At 45.7% G+C, this 18,850-nt stretch overlaps 1 protein-coding gene across 1 annotated transcript in view; it reads left to right on the top strand.

The window, feature by feature from the left end:
* LOC119104307 (facilitated trehalose transporter Tret1-like) overlaps positions 1-18,850 on the top strand; it is a 79,845-nt gene that overhangs the window by 15,161 nt on the left and 45,834 nt on the right. The gene's annotated exons all lie outside the window — the stretch shown is intronic.

Here is an 18,850-nt window from a genome sequence, read left to right as displayed (position 1 = left end):
CCTTTCAATTAATACAAGAGAGCATAAGTACGCAATTGCATTGCTGGTATCCAATTTGTGCATGGTTTATGCAAATGAGAGCATAACAGATAGAATGCAAATCAACAAGTACGTACCCAATGCCAAAGCCCTAGCTGGGTACGAGGAGTACCCAACTCACTTTTCGTGAGAGTTGTCTTCGGTCCGTGGTTACAGGGACAACATGCTCATTCTTTAGAAGGCATTTATTTTGGAGGAAAGTGAGTAGATAAATAATTTTGAAGATTCAAGAATCTTTATTCCAGCAGTCACCTAGATATGGACCAGTTGCGGCAGCATACTTAATTTGGAGGTGGTCTTAAGCTCCTAAATTTTGATGACTGACTGTGAAAATAGAACATATAAAGTTGCCTTAGAGTTAACCTTTTCAGTTCTTCAGACAGGAGTTCAGAGCGTAATATTTATCCTATCAAAATCAATAATTCACAATTGGCAACACGTTAGATGAGCCATAATTCATTCAGGTTTCAATAGCCTAAAGGCATAAGCGCATTATCTAACCTTTAGACCTCAGGCTAAGTGCAACATACCTATGCGTACCACTTCAGAGTTCCAGTAGCACCCAGTTCACAAGCGCAAGACCAAGCTCATATAGTACGACCTCTAAATGACTAGAACGCCCATCTCACCTCGCATGCAACACTTCAGGTGTGTATCCATCTTCGGATACACCAACTGATAAGCAATCTCAGTCACGACCATCATTCCTGATAGGCTATCCGGTTGCGCTGTCATTAAATCAGTGAGCTGGAATCGCTTTTGAACTAGGGTGGGAGTGAAAAATTGCATTGCAAAAAGACCGTGCGGGAGTGAAAAATTTAATTTACAAAAGATGGAACTCATGAGGTAGTGACCGCTGCTTCAGCAAACAAAGACATCTCTTTCAAGTTGGCATGGATGTAATACCATAAACCTAACAAAACTGTTTTGCGTTTTAACATCTTAGGCCATTTAAGTGAAACAGAATGCATTGCAGCATAGCAATTTCATGACAGTGTAATAGGCATAACAAACTATGTAACACCAATAATTTGGTGCCACTCTCTGAACTTTCCTTCCACGGCATTTTTAACACAAAAAAGCAAAATAATTCAACAACAAAATAACAACAGCAAATTCAACAAGAATAAAGCACTCAAACAGAAAAATATTGGACTCCTACATATCAGCCAATCACCAAGTATAACAATGGACAAACCTCTGGCTCCTGTTAAGATGGGGTGAGGGAAAACAAACGTGTTGTCAGTGTTTCTTACAAAATGCCAATGCTTATTTCCATAAAAGTAGCCTAACTTTATCTTACCTAAAGAGGACTTACTTGATCTCATCCTGTCTAACCTGTTTATTATCACAGCAGCAGTTGCGAATTACTGAATCTTGCACAATTCCTATTACCACTTGCCACGCACTTAACCAACTTAACCTAACTTTAAATATCCCATATGTTGAACATCATCTAAACTCACCTATCTCTTGACAGCAGCACTTCTGATAAAGATATGATAAAGCTCATTTTTGGCTGGTTTCAACTTGCATTTTCATTCAGGTCATTTATGTATCCTTGTTGACATGAGACAAAGTTGACAACACACAAATCAAAACACTTGAAATCACTTTGACCAACTTATTCTGATTGTCATAGTCAGCAACTGTCAAGAGCAATAATGGGTATGGTCCACAATACAATTCCTCTACTCCAAAAGTAACATAACTTTCAGATGATCACGCCAGTTTTGCTGCTTGCCTTTTCAGCTGCAGCAAAGGTATCTATTTAGGCTTGTTCATTCATATTTAATGACAAGGTTTGAGATGTTGCCTTCACATTTTAAATGGGATGGTCTGACTATTTGCTAAACACTGATATTTTCCTGATATCATAATTGCTATGCAGCTTGCATATATAGAATACAGTCATTTGCCAGTCATCAAAACATGACAACTATGGAAAAATATGGTTAAAGTAGCCATGGGGACCACTTCACGAAATTTTGGGCAAATAATCAGGAAAAAGGAACAAAATATGCCCACTATATGCCTTGCGGCATCATAATTTGTCTTATGACAAAACTCGATGGACAAAAACAGGAAATGGCTTACTCTGGTTACAAATCATGTGTTGAAAGACATGGTCACCCCACTCACCTCCAAACATAAATATCAATCATGCCCACCAGCCTAAGATATTAAAATGCGATACAAGTAAGAGGTGTGCATGATCAACATTTCCAGGGGGCAGAATTTCGCCATCAAACACTTCTGTACTAGCTGCGTCAGGTCTGTACCAAAGCTCTGTATGACAACATAAGGATAGCCTTGCCAGGTAGCCTGGTGAGCTAGACACTCGAAATGCCTAGATTTATCATTATAGAGCATCGCCATGAACCAAAATACGGCTAACCCAGAGTTTAACAGGGCAAAAATGGCGGCAAAAAAAGTCCCGTGCTTCAAATTGTCTCCCTCATTCCTGGTAGATTGTTCACTTTTGGGTGCATATCAAACATGTCTGGGAGAATGACGAATTAATCCAATTTTTGTATAAAATGCGTGCAAGTTTACAGTTCGAACATCTTGCAGAGAAACTGGTCAACATTTTAAACAACAGATGGTACCTCTAAAGGCAATGGGTGCAAAGGAAAGAAGAATAAAGTGGCATCACACTTGCATGATACCAGGAAATACAAAGGTAGGTGAATGAATATAAAGACTGATACTTTTTTGGAGAACAATTGTAATCAGCTGATTTGACTTAAAATCTGCTAACATGAGCGCTCAAATGGTGATATTTATCTTAAACATTTCATTTAGTAAGACATTTCCTGAATTTTCACTCCTGCATTTCGGGAGTGGTGCAATGTAGCGGCCAAGTTTCTTTGGGTAAGAGAAATACGTGGAGTAAAATTCTCTACCAGGCCTTGCTGATGTTCGCACCAGGCTCTGCTTTCGTAGTGTAGGTGATGAGACCAAAAAAAATTGGGGATGCGTGAAAACCTTGTACTTGGGCACACAGCCTGCCGATTGTGATGCATTTTTGTTAACAAACCAAACTTGATGCGTGCAAGCAGCTGGAGTCGCTGGGGTTCATGGGCTTGAATGTACCTGGCGCCCTTGCTCTGTGCATACATAGACATGGTTCCGATCAAGGTGAGGCAGGACATAGCCATAGGTGTCCAGATTCTGTGTAGCCTTGTTTATGCTTGGTGGTTTCAAATGAGCTCGGTTTTGGATGACATCTGAAAACCTCAGAAAGGGATGTAAGGGTTTGGCCTGTGCGATTAGACAATGTCAGGTAGGAGTGAAAATTCACATAAAATATGGAGCAAAGGAGTGGAAAATTCCTCCCCATAGGGTGTTTCTTTACACCCAAAAGTCGGCAACTCTAGGACACTGCATTAAATCCACGTGTGCGAATGTCCACTGCCTGCGCTACCTGCTTCTTAATTCAGGGAAATGAGAGAGTTGCGTCGCTTTCGAATCCAATTGCTTAACACGCGATCGAGTGGAGGACAATTTAACCCCCTGATATTTTTCGAAATGACTTCCGAACAGTGCGGCATGGCCGCGCCGAATTTTGCACATCTGTGGAAAATTCATTAGCGGATCGTTTGGTACATAAATTTAGATGTATTGTGTAAGTTCGTTGACCTGCAGCGGGTCAAAGTCAGGCCATGGATTCAGCGAAGTCAATTTCTAGGGAACCATTCAACCTGGTGTAACAGCGGAGTGTTACACAAAACCGTGCAGCTCTGAGACGCTTTCTTATGCATCACAATACTTGAATGAACAAATTTAATTGGCCTAGGGTCAGTTATGAAGGTCAGACCAAGGTTAAAACCAACCAAACCAGAGAGAGAGAGAGAGAGAGAGAGAGAGAGAGAGAGAGAGAGAGAGAGAGAGAAGAGAGAGAGAGAGAGAGAGAGAGAGAGAGAGAGAGAGAGAGAGAGAGAGGAGAGAGAGAGAGAGAGAGAGAGAGAGAGAGAGAGAGAGAGAGAGGAGAAGAGAGAGGAGAGAGAGAGAGAGAGAGGAGAGAGAGAAGAGAGAGAGAGAGAGAGAGAGAGAAGGAGAGAGAGAGAGAGAGAAGAGAGAGAGAGAGGAGAGAGAGAGAGAGAGAGAGAGAGAGAGAGAGAGAGAGAGAAGAGGAGAGAGAGAGAGAGAGAGGAGAGAGAGAGAGGAGAGAGAAGAGAGAGAGAGAGGAGAGAGAGAGAGAGAGAGAGAGAGAGAGAGAGAGAGAGAGAGAGAGAGAGAGAGAGGAGAGAGAGAGAGAGAGAGAGAGAAGCGAGAGAGAGAGAGAGAGAGAGAGAGAGAGAGAGAGAGGAGAGAGGAGAAGAGAGAGAGTAGAGAGAGGAGAGAGATGAGAGAGAGAGAGAGAGAGAGAGAGAGAGAGAGAAAGGCGTACTATGACAAACGTGACTTCTGATTATCTACTCATGTAACACGCAGGTAAGCACTTACACTTGTAAGCACTTGTAAGAACAGAGTTACCTTTTAACACGCTCGGGTGGTGGTAACTTGACCTCCATAATTTTCTGGAATTATTTTCGAACGGCGCCATGTGGTCGCACCAAATTTTGCTTAGCTGTAGGCAATTAAACGGCGGATCGTTTGCCATAAAAAACGAATACGTGCCTCGTAACGTCGCTGGCCCTCAGCTAGTGAAGATCAGGCCATAGATTAAGCGAAGGCCAAGGAAATCGACCAAGTTGATGCAACAACGGGGTGTTAGATGAGCCACTCATCTCTGAGAAAGTCTCTTAGGCAACGCAACACATGAATGAAGAAAGTTAATTTAAGTGGTGCCAGGTATAAAGGTTAAACCTAAGGCCAACACTAACCCATTTAATTACTTCAGTGAAACTGTACGGGTAGTTTGTGGAGTTGGTGTTGAATTTAATCATAACAGGGACCACCTTACAATCTCTCATGGCTATTCTGGATGTGCGAATAGGTCACTGGCCTAAAATGACTCAGGGTAGTCTTTTGTTTACGAAACATACTGCCAAGCTTTATCTCTGACGCTTATTCAAATGTAAAAATCAAAGCAGTATTGTATGATTTTGGTCACCATAACATCCAAAACGATTAACAAGGTCATCGAACTTGAATGAGCGCCATTGACCTTTGGCTTAGAACAGGTGACTTGGTTCAAGGTGGATTCATGAGATGGTCTTTGATGATGATGATGAGATGGTCTGGAGTTTGGCTTTGTTTGGTTTTATTTGACCTGAAGGTCATGAGCTAGGGACCTGAATTTCTGACACCAGTTTTGAAATGCAGGCGTATACACTCTGCGAATTAATTGTCTCTAGCTATCTTAGTTTCTGAGATCTCAGCGGGTCAAATTGACCCCCCCCCCCCGTGTTAGCACCCACCCGAGCAAAGGGTATTCAACGGGCCACCTGCGTGCGTGCTAACATGCATTAAATGTCCTTCCGAATTTTGTGGTAAGTGTGGAGAAAGGTTTACATCTCGACTGCATGCAATGCTATCTATGTTTATGAGGGAGGTAACATATAGTACAATGTTCGCAGTCATGCGTCACGGTAAATGTCTGCAGCGTGTCACCTGTTGCGTGCACAACGGTTGTGTCTGCGTGCTCCGTAGATGGCATTCGAACAGGGAACATAGATGGTGCAACGACAAGGACCACCGGCAAGTAGCGGCCGCCTCGCTGCGCGGCCGATAGTGTAGTCAAGCGAACCCTTTTGCTTCGGGGTCAGGTGACGTGGCGAGTGGCGCGAGGTTTGACGTGCGCCGCTGGAAGCCGCCTGCTTCGTCAACGACGATAGTAGGAGCGACTTGGGCAAGAGAGCTGTATTTACTTAGTGTACTATCTTGTGTGTGCATTTACTTAAGTCAAAATGCTTTGCTGATAATTTAGTATTCGGTGCATTAATTGAGTACAAGTGATATATGACGATGACTTTGCTGTCACTTCTAGATGTGCTGTGTTCTGGTTACGTATGCCAGCGTGCTTACTTCACTGGATGACAATGTTGTGTTTGTTTCAGAAACAAGAACAAAAATGGCATGTATGTAAGAAAAATACAAACGTCTCGAAGTCCTTTTTCCGCCGTCGGCGACATCACCATTTTGGGCGTCTTTTCCCGAGATCGCTTCTCTTGATGATGGGAGCATGTCTCTATATCCTGGATTTTTTATACCCTGGTCATGGTGACCAGAATCATACAAGGCTGCTCAGGATTTTTTTCCAAACCGTAAACACAGCTCCTCCCACCTGTCTGCAAGGACTTCATTTTACCATTGTTGCTAGAAACCGTTGGTGACATTTGTCATGCCCAGAATTAATGTTGAGCGCCCGCTTCTATGCTCATTTAATTTTTGGGGCCTGGTGGCCAATGACTCCGGGATGAACAGCGGTCGCAGAGTATCCAAGCATGGGTTGAACATATTTGATGTAGATTTGAACCATGTGATCTTGTGACGGACGAAATCTAGTCATTACGTGAGGCCCGCATAAAGCCTTAGAACCCTTTTTAACAAGCTCACGGACATACGCCTGCCATGTCGTATCGCTGGATAATGTTACTCCTAATAACTAAGTGCTTCTAACAACTGGTAAGCTGATCACATTCATTACGACGTCCGGGAGTATCAGGGCTTTCCGGTGGTAAAAACATGCGTGACATGGTACTTCTCAGTATTAAGCACCATTGCATTTAAAGCTGCTCATCCACATACTCCGTCAATCTTGTCTTGTAGCTGACTGCGCTCCTCTATCGATGCTTCGCATCTTGTGTGATCGTCTACATCCTTCAAGCGATGTTCTGTCTCAGAAGCGGCACCGTCAATGATAGCTAAGAAAGTATTCGGTTCAACCGGGATACCCGAATGGGTGCTGCAAGTTATTGATGCTGAATCACTAATCGTTCCATCCGGCATCTTTACCCCCTGCTTTCGGTCCCGAAGAAATGAGGCTTGGCACTTTGCATAGCCAACGCTAAGTCCCATGCTAGGCATATTCTGTCTTACCGTTGTATGGTCGGTGAGGTCGAGTCCCTTCTTGAAATCCTACAGAAATTCAGAAAAGAGCTTGTCTGGGTTATCTAACTCATAGAGTAAAAACAGCGAGCTGTTCCAAACGTTTGCCAAATGTAGATGTAAGGCTCACAGGCCGCAGATGTGGCGACTTCAGCGTCGCTTTTTTTGGGAGCTGGGATAATGGTTGCCCCCTTCCAAGCCGATGGGACCTGGCTCTTCGAAGTGGTCGAGAAAATATATGGTTGAGAGGTGGTGCTAATATGACACAAGACATCTTCAGCAGCTGCACTGGTAGTTCACCAGCGCGTACAGTTATGCTCTCACGGATGTGTAATGCTTTGAGGATCCTTGCCATGACTGTGGATCAAAAGAAATGTCCTCTGTTAACAAAACAAAAATACGGCATTTGTTCAGTGCGAAGTGATCCATATGTTGTACACACTTCTGTGAATAATCTTTTGACAATCTCATCTTTGATGCTATGATCTGCAGCTTCAGGTAATTCCAGGCACCAAGGAGCGAGCTTTCGATTACTTAAACCTTTTGTCACGTACTAAGCGTACGAACTCGTCTGAACTAAGACCCATTTCCCTCACGAACAATTTTTTCATGCCTCGCTTGTACCATCTGGTTTTTGTAGCCTGAATCTCTTGTAGAGCATTTCTCAATTTCTTTAGTTCACCAAATTGGTGACGGCTATGCATCCTGTTTCGATCGATGATGAGATTCTCAGGTAGCCCTGTCATCCAAGGGGCTCATTAATTTTGCGCTGGAGCGTAATTTCAGGAAAACATCCCTCATTAGCCATCTGGGGATTGCCCTCAATGATCTCAGCAGCGTTGCCAATGTCTTCCGTGTCGGTGACATCTTGACAGTCCTGACAACAAATCCATCAAACAAACTGTCTAATAAATGAGACTCTAAGAAGCCTTACGAAGCGAATTTGGCCAGACTCTTTTTCTGATGATCCACACTACATTGCTGTGATATGCCGTTCCCAGCGCCGGGAGACTTAATGGTTTCTTTGGAGAATCAAGGTCAGGTAATATTTTATGAAGAATCGTTGTCGGGCTCTGCTTTTATTTGTCGGAGGTATTTATTGTTTCTTCGTTCTTCATAGATATTGAGCACCCTCTGAACGTAGATTATGGATCAAAATACTGTCCAAATTTGTAATGACATGGTTAGTTTATGTTCGCCTTAAAATGTTTTGCGTTCAATCGGGATCACCGATGCAATTTATGTAACATGGGGTTTAACATGCGAGCTCGCCAATCTTAGCAACAGCCCCGATGCCTGGCGTTGCGTTTTCCAGAGGCCTCGCGGCGTCGGCCTCGCGGGTGTGACACTAAGCGATGGCCAATGGGCGAGCGGAAAAGCTGACACATGTTCAGTGAGATGGCTGGTGCACTAGGTAAATCGGCACGCATGTTTATCGTGGTGCAAAAGCAAGCTAAACGCAACTTAAAATGGAAAAAGTGAGAGAGCCAGTTAGTTGCTGGCCCGCACTTTGAAAAAAGAGGGCCACTGTCTCCCCGGCTCCCCTCCTGTTCCTACACCTATGTCTCAGCATCCACTTCGTTGCCGCAGCAAACATGCCAGATCCACATAAGGCGCCTAGTTGTTGGATTGTTTTGTCTGATTTTGAGAGTCTCCGTGTTGTTTTCTTGGCTCTAAGAGATCGCTGTTGAACCGTCTCATGATCGCTCTAAGGTCGGTTATATCAGTACGTCCATTGTCGAGCATGTCTGCTTCTTTCTCTATTTTGTGCTTGTTTAAACACGACAGTCATTTCAGGTACTTGCATTGTCTGGCGCGATGTTCATTTCACCTTGGGGTTTTATTCGCTTTCTTTAGCAAGTCAATTTGATTGCACAAATTGGAGCTCCCAGAGTAATCTGATGGGGGCTTAGATAATGTCTCTTAATTCAAATATTAATGTAAAAAGAGCCACAACGACAACGTCATGAGTGCTCTGCAGAACAAATAAAATGTAAGACTCTCGATTCAAACGTTGGTCTGGACTCAAGCCAGGAAGGTTAGCTTACCTTATCTCTTATGGCTTTGTATCAGCCTTCCTCAGGAAGGCTGATACACAAGGACAGCACTGAATAATGGTTAAAATCGCTTCAATCTGGATAGTACTAGTGCTAGAATACAATTACGGGAATCGAAAACAACACAAACGTGAATTGTTCACACGCGGTCGGGTGGGTACCAATTTTATCCTCCCTAAGGCTTTCCCAAACGATTTCTGAACGGCACGTCGTAGCCCCACCACATTTTGTGTACCTATACGCAATTAAATAGCGGATCGTGTGGCATCAAAAAATAACATGTACTTTGTAAGGTCGCTAACCTACGGCAGGTCAAAGTCAGCCCATGGATGCAATGAAGGTGATTTTTTAGGGAATCATGCAATCTGATGCAACAACGGAGTGTTGGACGAAGCCACACATATCTGAGATAGTTTCTCATGTAACAAAACAATGGAATGAACAAATTCCCTTGACCCAGGGTCAGCTGTAAGGGTTAAACAAGAGTCAAAATCAGCCTGTTTTATTACTCTAGAGCCCGCTGTGCGGGGGTAGTTTCTGGCGCTCATTTCCAATTTATGGATAAGAGAAACCGCATCAGACATATTCCAGGTACTGTTTGAAGGTCAGGACAGGTCTTTTATTTAACATGGCTCAGGTCACCATTTTGTTTTTTAGGAACATACTGCCTAGAGTAATCTTTGACGCTTATTCAAATACAAAACTAAAAACAATCTTGTACGATTCAGGTCACCATGACCTGCAAAAGATAAAAAATGCTACTGATCATGCACCAGTGACCTTTTGTTTACAACGGGTACAAATCTAGGTTTTGGGAGGCTCTGGCATCTAGGTTCTGGGAGCACTTTGGACACCAATCTAGAGTTTGAAGCTGTGTGAACTTACCAGACCCGAGGGTCATAACCTAGGACCCACAAATTTTGACCTTAGTAGATTCACATACAGGCCAAGACACCCTGTGAATCTGGTGTCTTCAGATCTTTTAATTTCTGATCTTTCAGTGGGGTTAAACTGCCCCCTCCACACCCGAGGGAAGGATATTCAAACGGCCACCGGGACACATGTTAAAGCTGAAGGCGAAAATGCAGGAGCTCCACAAACAATGACCGTCTCAGTCAGGTGACTTGAATTACCCAAATTAGTTAAAGGAGGACCGGCAGCCCACCTTCAAGGAGCAGCCTGTGCTGTAGGTTGCCAAACGCTGCTGGAAATGAATGAATGAAATAATGAATGTCAGCGTTAATTAAGGAATGTGTCGCATTCGCTGACTGGATAAAGCGCTATCACTCGTCTGACAAGCTCACAGGCGGACAAGTGCTAATACACTATTTAGTGTCATTACTTATACGTGACATTCATTCTACCGCAAGGACTTCACTGCTCGGAATGCAGCAGCACTAGGGACACGAATTTGGTGTCAAAACTCGCGCAATGAATGCCTCACAGGCTACCGAACATTTGAGTGCGATTACACAGCGTGAGATACCCTCAGAAAGCCTTAGGGTAAGGGCGCATCTACCCATCCCTGTCGCGGCAAGGATTAAACTCAGGGGCGCAGCCAGGATTTGATTCAGGAAGGGGGGAGGGGAGCTCAGTGAGTAAGCATCACGCCGATTTGTTACATTCCGTCGAGAGTCGTGAACGGAGCCATCTACAACAACAAAATATAATTCGTGGCTAAGGTACGGGGGTGACCTCTTGGCTGCGCGTATTTAAGCTGGTTTGAAAGATGGGTTGACATAGCCCGCCTGGAGCCATGCAAACTACTTTGTAGCTTAAGAACAGGTAGCACGGTTTTTCGGTCACTTACAGCTTTTTTACAGCTAAGTTAAGAAATACGTCGTTCAGGTCGGAGGTTGCGCTGCTTTTGGAGCTAACTGATGAAATACCAAACCTATCCTTGTCAAAACAGAGGCTTAACCTACATCAATCGCAATCTCTCTGTTAGTGGTTATATAGTGCATTGGTCAAGGACGGGCTTCATTTCATTTTCCAGCTGATGCTGTGGAGTGACTGAGGACCAAACTGTTTGGCATGCAAATATACATCATGTAAGAAAACACACTCTTGCCTTCCCGGCCTGCCACGGGTGGGGGGGGGGGGGGGAGAAGGAACCGTTCCATTGCCGCCCTCCCCACTGTTGCACCGCCAATGCAAGCATAGGCATAGGAACGCTTCAAAAGGGGGGGGGGGCAACCTCAGGGCGTACTTCAGGAACTTTTTTGGAAAGTGAGCGTGAGCCAGATGACTGGCGAGGGGGGGATGGGGGCGTGAAAATGGAGGTTGTTATAGCTCTTTATTCAAATGTCATGGTTACTATGCTAGATATGCATCTAGAGCTGTTTATCACTGGTGCACAACCTGGCCTATTCGACTCATCTGTCATTTGGCAAATAAAGCTGTCCAGCTTTCTTAGATTATTCGTCCATTTTAACATTATCTTTCCTGGGGAGGCAAAATTCATGAGCGGGAAGGTATTTTGGGTCATTAAGGAAGCATCTGCCTCCACAGTGTAGATGCCAAAATATGGCTTGGATATAGGCTGGTGAGAATTTTGAAAATGGATCGATGGCTCACAGTGCGACAAATTTTTCATGTGCGTTTATTTCGCTGGCTGCTTTTCGACAGATAAAACTTCTCGCAGGATTTTAAGTGGAAGCGAATTCGAGAGCTTGAAACTGCTAGAAACAATGTGACAAAAGCCTTAAAACTAGATATTGTTTTTAAAGATTAAACCACCTAACAAGGGCCATTTGTCATATGTTCCTTATCTGGGCCTGCTCCTATCCGCCGTCGGTGGCCACTGCCCTGGCCCGGATGTCTCCCGCATGACTAACTGCGAACTGATCGTATGGCTGCTTTGTTGCATACTTTGGGACCAACGTTATTACTGCATGGTGTATGAAACACGTGTTGGACACCTGCAACAGCATGTTTTTCCGAATTATCTTCCCTCACACCACACCATCGCAGAAAAATAGTCTGCGGGAAGCTGTCTGCCTTAGGTATGAACTGGCCCAACGGACACCTCATTGCCCATCAATAAACGTATACGATTTGATTTGCTTTTGGGTGTAGGCGGGGGGGGGGGGGTAGCCAGAACCTTACCAAGGAGGAACACAAGGTTGACAAAAGACCATCTTATGGTGACCCCCCCCCCCCAAAAAAAAAATCCCCGGATATTGCTTACGTGTCAACAAGTGACACAGCTTTCTTCATTTTATTGTTATTTTTACCTTGTACTCAGAACAGAAACCAGGAACTACCGTCAGCTCAATTCTGTTTGCATTTTGAGGTCAATCAATCAATCAATAAACTGCAGAAATCAGGCTTTGAACGACTGCATGAAATAAATCAACGGCGCTCTTAACCTACAATACTTAGTTGACTTTCTAAACCCATAGAATTCAGAAGCTTTGTCAATTTCTTATCTCGGTTCTACAGACATTGAGGACATCGCGAAAACAGATTGCAGATCGATATGTTTGATCCAAATTTGAAGATGAAAACTGGATTGTAGATCGAGTGGTGAACAATGTATATTAACATGGCCAAGCCGCGTTTGTCCGATAATGTTCACTACTCAGAATCGATTAGTGATGCAATTTATGTCACGTGTTTTTTAACATGCACACTCGCAAATCTCAGCAACAAAAACCTCGACACCAGGCGTTGCAGTCTCCTTAGTCCGCGGAGCTTTAGCCCAGTAGCTAATATGTAGTCGTGGCTAACCGTTGGACGAAAATGATAACGCTTCTGAAATCATTACCTTTAAACACTTTAATCGACTAGTAATACAAGTTTTGTGGCGTAATTTTGAGCACGCACACTCGAAAATTTTAGAAACGCTAGCCTCGAACCCAGGCATTTGAAGTGTCCGTAGGCCGCGCAGCGTCGGCCTAACAGCTGATATCAAATTGTCGCCAACGGCTGGACGAAAATGACGATGCTTGTGAAAAAAGCATCCTTGGACGATTGATGACATCAGATCTTGCATTTAGAAGGCAGCCTGAGCGCATATTTCACGTGGGCGATATTTAGACTGATAACAGCGGATTGGCCCCTAAAGCACTGCGAAGTGGGGCTGGAATCTGGTGGTTGAACTGGAATAGCAGAGGTAAAATATTTATTTTTTTCGTGTTTTCGCAGCTATTTATCTGTTCAGAAGACAGATTAACACGGCGCCCGCCGTCTGGTGGCACTTGCAGTGACCGAAACTTTTCGGTTTTACGGAAGTTGCAACCCAGACCATCATTGTCCTTGGTCTCGTGGTTGCGGGCGGGCATGTTCAAGCCTTTTGACGTAATTTGTTTCAATAACACATTCTGAAAAAATGAACGTTCTCAGGCGAATATGGCATAACCTTGCTCGTTTTTTAAAAATTCATTTCGACCCGTGCTATTCAACAGTAATGAAAGCCTCACTCTACTCAACAATAATGAGACCCCTTATTTCCTTCCGAGCAAGGGACTCTTGAGCAGAACACCAAGGGTACATTGTCGTTTTCGGCCAAGGGCTGAGGGGCCATTCCGTCCAGTAGCGAAGTGTCTTCTGGCTATCATTCTGGTGGCACGGGACTGGACCTCCTGGTCGATCCGGAGGCCATTATAAGGATATAACATAGCACATTGCTCCCATCCATGACACGGGAGGCCATCTGACCCACGCAGTTAGCCCCGGATCAGCACAGGAACCCTCATTGACGCAACAACATCCCTGATCACCGCAGGTAGTCCGATATTTGTCACATAGACTCCAGTTTTGTGTTTTCTGTGTTCTTCAGAGATATTGAGTTCTCCTTGACTGTAGATTGTAGATGCAATGGGGTTTCTAATTTGTATTAACATGGCTAACCCATGCTCGTCTTAAAATGTTCAAGATCCTGTCACAGCTAATGACTAATAAGAAAACACGTAATATGGTGCTGAACATGCGTGCTCGCAAGTCATAGCAATAACGGCCTCGACCCCCGGCGTTGCAGTCTCCAGGCCGTGCGGCGTCGGCCTTGCGGCTGTAACATTAAGCGATGGCCAATGAGCAAACAAAAAAGATGACGCATGTTACTGGAGATGGCTAGTGAACTAGGCAAATCGGCATGCATGTTTAATGCTGTGGAAAAGAAAGCTAACTGCAGCCTTAATCTGAAAAGTGGGAGTGGCAGTTAACGTTGCAGGCTCCACCACCTTGAAAAGTGGGGGGGGGGGGGCATGGCCCCCCCGCCCCCTCCCTGTTCTTACGCCTATTACTGCAAGCAAATACCTAACCCAAACGAAATAGTCTGCAAGCTGTCGGAAAAATGTCAATGAGATGTTTGGGTTGGCTTGAACATGCCAGATATGTGGCAATTTCTTGGTCCACATCTGGGGCATCATGTTATCTGGAAAGACTTATTTCCACATACGCTTTTTCAATAGACTTCGGCGATGGGTCACTGTGACATTTAAAAGCGAAAGCGATGCTGCCGCTGCAGGCTTCTTGTCAGTCAGAAACGACAGAGGAGGACTTCTCCCCTCGAATGGCAGTGGCTGGCCCGCAGCAATCCCGTAGTCTCTCAAATGTGTGAAAGTTGCCCAAGTAGTGACTTTCCCCGGCCGCATCCAACAAGGTCGTATCAGAAACTGTCAGTTTGCAGGCCATGACCAGATTTTTATTAACAACAATGCCTCATGTATGTTGTTAAGTTTTGTACCTTCACTTGAATGATGAACCAGAAAAATATTACAGAGAACTTATCTTTGGTCGACGTGATCTGCGGGAGGTAACAAGTTGAGCTTTTACTATTTCAGGTAGCGATCTCATTGACAGTAAACAAATGTTTTCTGGTTGGTTGCCATATCGCTCTCACTGACATGCTAAGATGTTAGAAGGCACTAACTTACCGGATCAAACAATATACCTATTCTCGTGCGACAGATGTGATGCTGACATCAGATGATAGTGCAGTCAGTCCTTTTCAAATCTTCATTAACAGTGGTGACAATTGTGAATGACCATGCCAACCTCACTTATAGGTTAAAAAGTGATTAAGCTTATCCTTTTTTAGAATGTCAACATGCCCACTAATTTCAAAATATCACTGTGAAACTGGAGCAGTGAAGATTATGGACTTTGCTATATCAACGCCAAGATACACACCAAAGATTCTGATGATGCACTGCTCAAGAACAATATAAACGGTTTCAAACTGCATTTCTTCGTATCATGAAAGAACATGAGACATACGTACCAAAACCTGGTGGCAAATTTAAGATTTTCTCAAGATGAGAAATCGCAACTATCGAATCTAAACCAGAGTTCCTACGCACAGTCATGTAAGTACGTCTTATCGTCACGATTACTGTCCCGGGGAACTTCGACGTGTAATTCAATCATGCCATGCAAACTGTGTCGGATGCTCCGCTCTATCGCTGGCTGGCGCCGCCCATGTGGACCGATCACCAACCGTGTCCGAGGGTGCAGGCTCCACCTCCCCGTCCTTCCTTCTCACGCGGCCCGTCCTGGCCAGTAACTGCCAACAGCTCAGCAGCGGCGATTACCCAATGTCAAGGGAGCGCTGCGACGGGCTGGTCCGGCCGGGCGGCGCCCGCTCCTGCCTGGAAACACTCGCAGACCGGTCACTGCGCGGTCGGTGTCTGTGCCCAGGCTCAGACACCAGACACCAGACACCAGACCGCGCCAAGCTGAAGAGGACGGAACAGGCTGCCTGGCCGTAGGCCTCTCATTACGCCCGGTGCTCTTGGGCGCGCCATCACGTCGGGTGTCTTGTTCTACAAGTGAAAGTACATCCGTAAGCACTTCATCCGAATTCTTCTTGGTGACTCACTCAGTGCCATCAGCATGACCGGAGGAGGACGCGGCAGAAGACGTGGTATGGTAATGCAGGTAAGAAACAAGACCGTGGACTGACAAACAGGACTTTCAACAAAGCAGAAGACGTGGTGTGGTAATGCAGGTGAGAAACAAGACCGTGGACTTACAAACAGGACTTTCAACAAAGTTAAGCAAGCAAAGAATCTGAGTAGGCCTACCCACCTAGAATTTCGTTGTCCCTCACAGGCAGGTAGTGCTCCGGACAAAGAGTCTGGAGCCATGTTCATAAGCCACGTCCCGCATTTCTTCAAACCTCGCTGCCCACCCTGGCCCCCACCCCCGTGTTTACGCACTGGCCTCGATGGGCGCGTTGAGTGGTGAGGTCCTAGGCTATAAACCATTCTAAACTCTCACGATGACGAGGGGTGCTGTTACGAACGAATGTTACGGAACATTTAACATCCTGTAACATTCGTGGTCTTGCGCACACGGTCCAGCTGTAGGTATGTTGGTGCTTCCTAAATCGTCAGGCAGTAAATTAAGTGCAAGAAAAGCCGGCGTATTGAAAATGACCTAAGAGCGATTGTGATTTTTCGAAAGCAGAAGAGCGACAAAAACACAGCGTCTTATCTCTACCACCTCAGAGACGTTAGTAACCAAGACGAGCATTGTGTGACGCATCACGCCAAGTACTTTCATAGTGTCTGAGAGCCTGTCAGTGGTCCCGATATGACGGGAGTCAAATATCTGCCGACTGAACTGAAGGCCGCGATTCGATGTTGTTGAAGTGGGCGTTTGCGGTCTGAAGTTGAAATGAATTCGCACGGCGCAAAAACTGAAGCGTCTTGAGTCTCATGTAGGCGCGTATGTAATAAAGCGATTGTTTATATATATATATATATATATATATATATATATATATATATTGTGTAATCTAAGTAAAAAGTCCCATCAACAGTGGCGGAGGGGAGTACCTGCACACGATACTAGACTGCCATCTGGATGTCACAGGCCATGCCACTGATGAAAAGTGGAAATATCCGGTGCAACAATAGGTAAATGCGTCATGCTTTGCGCCCCTGGAAAGGTCACGTACTCTGCCACCACCATTGCCTGTGATCGGTCGCTCCAAACAGCTGCAAAACCGGCCTGGTACACTGCCATACTATCAAACCTTCATGAGGAGGATGCCATCTTGGACGCTTTCAAGCACTTTGCGCAGATGTAACGCCGTTATTACGGTAGCAAACCAATACCAGCGTTTCCAGTCACTTGTCACACAACGTCAGGCGACGCGTTCTCGCCCGAATGAGCTGCTCTTTACGCATATTAAAAATCGGACAAAGACGTGACGTTTGCAGAGATTGGTAGCAGCTGTTTGCACAACGTTTTCTCGGCAATCCCAGATCGGGCCGACAGACGACTGATTAGACTGCACGTGCAGCGCACGCTCCGGTCACCAAACTTAAGGCGGCCTTGCGCATGCAGTCTTCCAGCCCGCTGGAGAAAAAACTCCATCCAGAAGAGATGGCTTTATTACATCTTGATATCTATAACAAGGTTTTGATAACATTGATAACAATCATTACAAGAGATGTATGGATGTAGAAGCACGTGTCCGGAAGCGCGAAAGCGTCAGTAGAAAAAGGTTATCAAAACCAAACACGCTAGTGTTGTTCAGGGTCATCATGGCTGAAGAGAGCTTCCGGAGGGTTCCGGCTGGTAGGGGATTTTACAGGTTAGTAAGCCCATAGGTACCTCTATGCAATGGGTTACGAGCTAGGCTAGCCCCTATATCTGGAAGTTCCTGGGCAGACATTCACACCGGGCGGATGACCGAAGGAGGGCGCAATCCAAGAATGTTGGAGAGGAGGGTGCTAGGAGGGTGCGACCATGGGTGATGGTGGGGCAGTCGCAGACCCTGGTGGCTCGCCACCACGACCGAGACAGCGACCGTTGCCCTCACAGACGCGGCTGCAAGGCCGTCTTCTGGCGGGAGCCGATGGCGTGTGGCCCTGCGCGTGCGCGGACAAATTCGTGACGCATTTTAAGCCGGTTGTCAGGCACCGCCCGATGCAGAAGCCGCGCAGGGCGGCGACCGCCTGCCAGCACGCGATAAGCATCATAAGACATCATAAGGTCACGCTCCGTGACCACGCTCTCCACGTGCCAGGTAACACCCGCCTCTGACCCGCTCCCGTCACCGGCGCTAGAAAATCGGCAACAGGGCACGGACGGTGTCACCAACTTGGTCTTCAAACGACAAGCAGATCTAGAGGCTTCTTAAACAGATGTGAGGGGCATTGTGTCTCTGGTCCTGCGTAATAAATTTTCCTCGCGTTTGCTCATTACGTTAAAACAAAACGCTGAGTCTTAGATGACTGAATAAGCCCTCTCTTGGCCTGGTGGGGACTTCAGCCTTTGCAATCGGGCATCCTCCTGGTCAGGCGAGGCTTTCATGGCTGCGTCCGGCTCATTGGTTCAATGGCATCACCAGACCGGACATGCGCTGTAGAAACACAACATATTACTTTATCTAGTAATATCAAGAGCTTTGGACCAAACCCAGCCACCTTAACTTTGCGGCTCTCATCCCGGCGGAGGCGGAAAGGGGAATGCACACATGCCCTCGGAGACGAACCTGCCGCCGACGTGAAGAAGAGCACACAGTTGTTGGAATCTGGACGGTTGGCAATCGGGCATGTAACAGGACAAATGTTCGGTCGGGATAATCACGAGGCAAGGATCGCTTGCCCCATCGCAGTGAGGTGGGCTATTTTCAGCATACCCCGCGGAACAAGGAACAGGGACCGGGAGTATCGGTGAGATCACGTGGTGTTCGGGGTCCAGGTCCCCAGACCCCGGTTCACCAAAGATATGGTGGGTGCCCGAGGCTAACGTGGAACTATAACCAGAGTGTAAACGCGAAGTCCGTAACTCCGCAGCGA

This window comes from Pollicipes pollicipes, unplaced genomic scaffold (genome assembly GCF_011947565.3).
Source record: "Pollicipes pollicipes isolate AB1234 unplaced genomic scaffold, Ppol_2.1 Scaffold_6052;HRSCAF=7182_pilon_pilon_pilon, whole genome shotgun sequence".
Lineage (NCBI taxonomy): Eukaryota > Metazoa > Arthropoda > Thecostraca > Pollicipedomorpha > Pollicipedidae > Pollicipes > Pollicipes pollicipes.
The sequence above is the reverse complement of the archived record's forward strand: the minus strand, read 5'-3'. Positions and strand labels throughout refer to the sequence as shown.